The sequence below is a fragment of the Tupaia chinensis genome, unplaced genomic scaffold, assembly GCF_000334495.1.
Source record: "Tupaia chinensis unplaced genomic scaffold, TupChi_1.0 Scaffold138812_1, whole genome shotgun sequence".
Taxonomy (NCBI): Eukaryota; Metazoa; Chordata; class Mammalia; order Scandentia; family Tupaiidae; genus Tupaia; species Tupaia belangeri.
The window spans coordinates 818,085-824,425 of NW_006198705.1; the positions used below are offsets into that span (position 1 = coordinate 818,085).

At 42.1% G+C, this 6,341-nt stretch overlaps 1 pseudogene; it reads left to right on the forward strand.

Annotated features, from left to right (window-relative positions):
- Positions 1 to 6,341, forward strand: part of LOC102471087 (mortality factor 4-like protein 1) — an 8,804-nt pseudogene that overhangs the window by 2,114 nt on the left and 349 nt on the right.

Consider the following 6,341-nt stretch of genomic DNA (forward strand, 5'->3'; position numbering starts at 1 on the left):
GCGGTACCCCCGGGGGCTGGCCCTGCCATGACTGGCTCCATGATGCATACTCTGCTACTCTGAGACTTTCTGCAGGGAAGTGGGTGGGCTTCCAAGAGCACCCTAAAATCTATTTCATTTTATTTATTAATTTTGTAAAATAATTATTTACTCAAATTTATTTTTATTATTTAATTTGACAATGCAAGAGAAAATAGAGAGACAGAGAGAGAGACAGAGAGAGAGAGAGAGCAAGTCACCACATCAGTCCTTGAATCTAAACGGACGGAGTGAAGCTGAAGGGCCTCTTCTTGCTCCTGAGGACCGTAGAAAGGCTTAGAGAGCCAGACTGTGCTTTTGCCTCCCTCTGGTGGCAGTTTCTGGAAGGAGCCACGGGTTCAGGCTCTGGCCAGTTCGTTTAAAGGGGGAACTGGTGAAATAGCGTTTCATGACTTTTGACTAAAACATTGCTGATTTTCTTCTAGGCTTTGTTTTCCGGTTTTAAGGATATTTTTGTCCTGTCTCGAGCTGTCGATAGATTCATGTACCTACTATTTGAACAGAATCCTAACCTGTTTCCTGGCTTTAAGTTTTAAGCCAAGTTCCTTAGCATTTCTCTGATTTATTAAAGTTAAAACTGCTTTTCTTGAAATTACCAGCTGAACAGTTGACCATGGTTTGAGTCCCGGACCTGGTAGCTTGCTTTCTCATTTTCCCTTTCTCTCTGTGTGTCTTTCTCTAGCCAGAGGTAAAAAAAAATAATAATAACGATGCTGATGAATACAACAAAATAATTATTTATAAATAATTAAATAAACATTTTTTTAAAAGAAAAACTGACACTACACTGAAGATGTTGCCCTCAGTGACAGACCATCCACACCAATTTTTAAGGAAAAAATTAATCTTGCTCATGCCCTAATTAAAGAGGATGAAAGAATAACAACAGAAACAATAGCCAACACCTTAGACACCTGGATTGGTTGAGCATCTACAAATCTGAAAAGAAAAATTAAAGTTGAACAGACTTTTTGCTTGATGGATGCCAGAATTCTTGCACCTAGATCAGTTGCAGACAAGAGAACAGCTTTCGATGAAAATGTTAAACAAGATCCTGAATATTTCTTCAAATAATTGCAGCAGGAGATGATGCAAGCCTTTACCGGCTTCATCCTGAGGACAAACCACAACCAAAGCAATGGCCCCCATGAGATGGAAGTGGTCTAGTCAAAGGAAAAGTGGGCCAGTCAAAACCAAAGTTCATGGGACCAGCAGTTAGTATAATGGCTAGGTCGCTGAACTCCCATGTAGGCGACCGTGGTTTGAGTCCCAGACCCGGTGGCTTAAACTCACACCGGGCGCGTGTGGATGCATGCCCATGATCCAAAGAGGAGAATGGAGGAGAAGGGATTGCGGCATGGCCATCCCCCCTGGGGGGTGATTTCTCATTTTCTGTCTCTCTGTCTCTCTCTGTCTTTCTGGCAAGCGCACATGCCCTATATATAGCAAAAACCTCTCAAAAACGAAAACAAAGTTCACGGCAAGTCTTTGGGGGATGTTCAAGACATTTTGCTTGTTGACGTTCTTTCATTTTACCAAAAAGTGATAACATCCACTCACTATGACAGTATTTTGAAAAAGTTAGCAGACACTTTAGCGGAAAAAACACCTAGGAGGACTACCAGAGTCCTGCTCTACCATGACAATTATGCTTATTTTTCTCATCATACAAGGGCAATTTTGTGATAATTTCAAATGATAGGAAGTCATGAGGCGTTAGAGTCCTGACTTGGCTTTTCTTTCGTAACTTTTTAAAATTTTTTTTTAATTTACATTTTTTAATACATTCAATCACATTATTTAGCTTACAAGGTGATCATTTCAATATGTGAACATTTCTCCCCGGTCGAGTTGATGAAAATATAATAACACTATCTCCCTGTCTCAACAATGCTGTCTTCGTATCCCTCCTTCAAATGTTTTTCCCCAGGCCCCACTCCTCCACACACACCACATCTGGCATTCACATCCACCTCTTGTGTTTGTACATCCTTTAGCCCATCCGTTTCAGTTATAGAGTACAGACATTCGTTATATATTAAGTGGGGACATACAGTGACTCTCCTTCATAGCCTGGCTTGCTTCACTCAGCAGTAAATCTTCCATATTCTTCCACTTTTTGTCAAAAGCCAGGGTTTTGTTGTTCTTAATGGCTGAATAGTATTCCATAGAGTATATGTGCCACAGTTTTTCAATCCATTCAGCCATATGGGGGCATTTGGGTTGGTTCCATGTCTTAGCAATTGTGAAAAGTGCCGCAATAAACATTGATGTGCAAGCACTTTTCCAATGAGAAATTCTTCTGTCCTTTGGGCAGATGCCAAGAAATGGGATTACTGTTTTGTTTTTGTTTTTGTTTTTTGTTTTTTGTTTTTTGGGTTTTTTTTTTAGAGATTTTCGCTATAGGGTGTGTGCGCTCACCAGACAGACAGAGAGAGACATAGACAGCGAGAAATCACCCCCCAGTGGGGATGGTCACGCTGCAATCCCTTCTCCTCCATTCTCCTCTCGGTTTCTTGGGCACGCACGCACGCACGCACATGTGCCCGGCATGAGTTTTAAGCCACCGGGTCTGGGACACGAACCACGGTCGACTACGTGGGAGTCCAATGACATAGCCATTAGGCTAACTGCTGGTTCCCAAGAAATGGGATTACTGGATCATATGGCAATTCTATTTGTAGATTTTTGAGGAATCTCCAAATGGTTCTCCACAGTGGTTGGACTAATTTACATTCCCACCAGCAGTGTAAGAGAGTTCCCCTTTCACCACACACCCCCACCCCCCAACACTTATCATTTTTTGTTTTTTTAATCTTAGCCATTCTGACTGGAGTTAGGTGGTATCTCATTGTTGTTTTGATCTGCATTTCCCTTACAATGAGGGATGTTGAGCATTTTTTCATATGCCTTCTGGCTATTCGTATGTCATCTTTAGTGAATGTTCTTTCCAACTCCTTCTCCCATCTTTTAATAGGGCTCATCATCTTTTTTCCAAACAGCATCTTTAGTTCCTTATGTATTCTGGTTATCAATCCCTTATCTGATGCATAGTTTACAAAAATATTTTCCCATTCTGAGGGCTGTCGATTCATACTATTTACTGTGTCTTTTGCCATGCAGAAAGTTCTTAGTCTGATGTAATCCCACTTGTCTATTTTGGGGATTCGTAACTTATTTTTTGTTTCCTAATCTTGACAAATATTTAAAGGCCACACATTTTTCATCTATTAATAATATAAAAAAATACTCCATTGACATGGTTAAACTCTCAATATTCTCAATTTTTAGAGATAGACTAATTGCCTGGTATCAACGCTCAACGAAATTATCTTGAATTTGAATGTGTTTATGTTGAGAAATGAAGTTTGTATCTTTTGTTTTTATCTTTTAATTCCCTTTTTTTCCAAGAACTTTTTGAAGCTCCCTCATATAAGCCCAGCATAAGTCCACAACCATCAACATGGGTCAAACTCTGTAACATCTTAGGACCTTAGCCAGAAAAAGTCCAGGATGGTCAGCAACATGTTATTCCAGGAATTAAAAAGAGCAAGAGATTTTTGTATTTTGGGGCTTTTTTTTTTTTTTTTTTTTTTGTCATAGGTTCTCCTTTGACTGGGTCTTAGATTTGGCCCCTGTGTCAGGAGAGGCCAGCCCTACAGAGCCAGTGCCCAGCAAAGCTACGAACAGTCTTCCTTAAACATGACTCTAAAGAGGCTCTAGCTGGGGGAAATCTTAAGACTGCATAGCATCAGATATAGACCCCATAGAACAGGAGAAGGGGAGCCAGCAGATGGCATAATGGTTATGTCACTGGACTCCCACACAATCAACCGCTATTTGAGTCCCGGACCTGGCACCTTAAAACTCGCCAGGTGTGTGTGCGTGCGTGCCCAAGATCCTGAGAGGAGAATGGAGGAGAAGGGATTGCGGCGTGACCATCCCCCCTGAGGGGTGATTTCTCACTTTTTGTCTTTCCATTTTTGTCTCTCTAGTGAGCACATGCACCCTATAGCAAAAATATCTCAAAAAAGGAGGGAAAAAGACCAGGAGGAGGGACAGAAGCCCAGTTTCTGTCAGACCTGTGTACTCTGCTAGGGGAAAGCGGACATCTGGATTATCCTGAGAAATTTTCTATTTGTCTTTGGAGAGAATAAAGAGTGCTGTGGGACCAGCAGGTAGCGTAATGGCTATGTTGCTGAACTCCCATGGAGCTGACCGCAGTTCGAGTCCTGGACCCGGCGGCTTAAACTCACGCTGGGCGCGTGTGCGTGCATGCCCAAGATCCCAAGAGGAGAATGGAGGAGAAGGGATTGAGGTGTGGCCATCCCCCTGGGGGGGGGTGATTTCTCGCTTTCTATCTGTCTCTCTGTCTGTCTGGCAAGTGTATGCGCCCTATAGCAAAACCTTTCCAAAAAAAAAGAAAAAGAAAATGAAAAAGTTTGATGGCTAACTGACAGTATCTCCTAATGATGCTTTTCAAACGTTGACTAACTGAATTCTTTTGATGGCATCAAAGGCAAACCTTCTGTAGGGTTTTCTGCTAGGTGGCTAATTACCACCCAGGCATCAGTGAGAAATCCTAACAGTCTGGTCTCTCAGAGTCTGAAATAAAGTACAGCTATCCTGGAATTGACTCGTAAAGGATGGTCTCGTAAGAAGGCCCAGGAGATGGGAGGAAGGCATCGTTTCCAGGAGGAAGGTGTGTCTGCCTAGAAAGGAGGCTGGTTAGTAGTTCTAAGAACTGATATTATGGAGGAAGTGAAGAACGTTAGGCTTTCCTCACCACAAAACACTGACTACCTTTTCTCTACAGTAATGCTCCTAACCATCATGTCCCTGACAAAATCAGAAATCAGAAAACGCTATAGGTATCTTTTTAAAAAAGAATTATTTAATTTAATTTAATTCATTCATTTACTTTTCATTTGACCAGAGAGACACACAGAGAGTGCAAGAGAGGGAAAGTGAGAAAGCAAGCTACCAGGTCCAGGACTCGAACCATGGTTGCCCATGTGGGAGTGTCCAGCACCTTAACCACCATGCCACGTGCTGGTCCCCAGCTATAGGTATCTTAATTACAGGAATATTTTTTGTATTCTGCACATTTTATCCTTACGTGGAGAAGGAGTTCATTTTTTAGTTAACTGGTATTTTATTCCCTCTCTTTTTAAAAAGAATTATTTTATTTAACTTTATTTATTTATTTTAATTTGACCAGAGAGGGACAGAGTGAGAGAGAGAAGGAAAATGAGAAAGCAAACTACCAGGTCCGGGACTTGAACCACAGTAGGCCATGTGGGAGTCCAGATCCCTTAAACACCTTGCCACCTGCCTACCCCTTTAATTCTCAAAGAACTTTCAGAGTACAGCTAGCAAATAAGATAGCTTCAAACTAGTTCTTTTCTACCTCTGTGACTTTTGGAAGGAACCGCAAATTCAAGCTGTTTGAGGGGGCTATATTTTTGTGATTCTCAAGCCCTCGGCCCTTGGATGAGTTTGAGTTTCGCTCCTGGGGTTGCAGAAGCAAAAAAAAAAAAAAAAAAAAAGTGATAGTGAGTGGTGGTCCGGCAGCTAAAGTACCCATCCATGGCTCACCCTGGTGGTCTGCGTGTACTGCAAAATAGTGGAAAATGGAATAAATGCCTAAGTTTTAGTTGGTACAAAAAGAAAAAAAAAAAACATTGAAATTCACACATAATTATTTTATAATATGCATTTTCTATGAACTTTTCGAAGACTCCTAAAACTTCGGGCAGTAACAGTCATCACATTCCACCCAGCAAACAGTGGTCAGCCAAAACTATATATAGTTAACTAATGTACGAGAAGTGGCTGAATATATTTGTTACCAGTTATCAGCCTATTACCTCTTGACAAAGTGCCCCCTTGAAGACCCTCCATGGGATGAATATGAATTCATTCAAGTGTGGCTCCTGGAAGTGAGGAGAAATTCAAAATCCTTAGCGTGGGCTCCAGAGGGGCAGGCAGAGAACAGGTCCGTGGGTGTTTCCAGGACAGACTCCCCCATGATGGACAAGGGCCTCTAGGGAGCCCATCCAACTGTGGCACAAATACACCTACACCTTGCAGTCTAGATCTGGCAAACGCAAGAATGCCCTGACCTTTCTGTAGAAGACTCTAGAGCCCTGGCCTGCACCTAGCCACCTGAGGCTTGAAGGAGACCCTGAAGACCTTTGCTCCTTGGCATATAAGCTGCTCACCCATCAGCTGGTCTGGAGAGACCACTGCAGACTAGCTCAAGCCTGAGCATCATCAGGGGCCAAGCTAAACTACTTCAG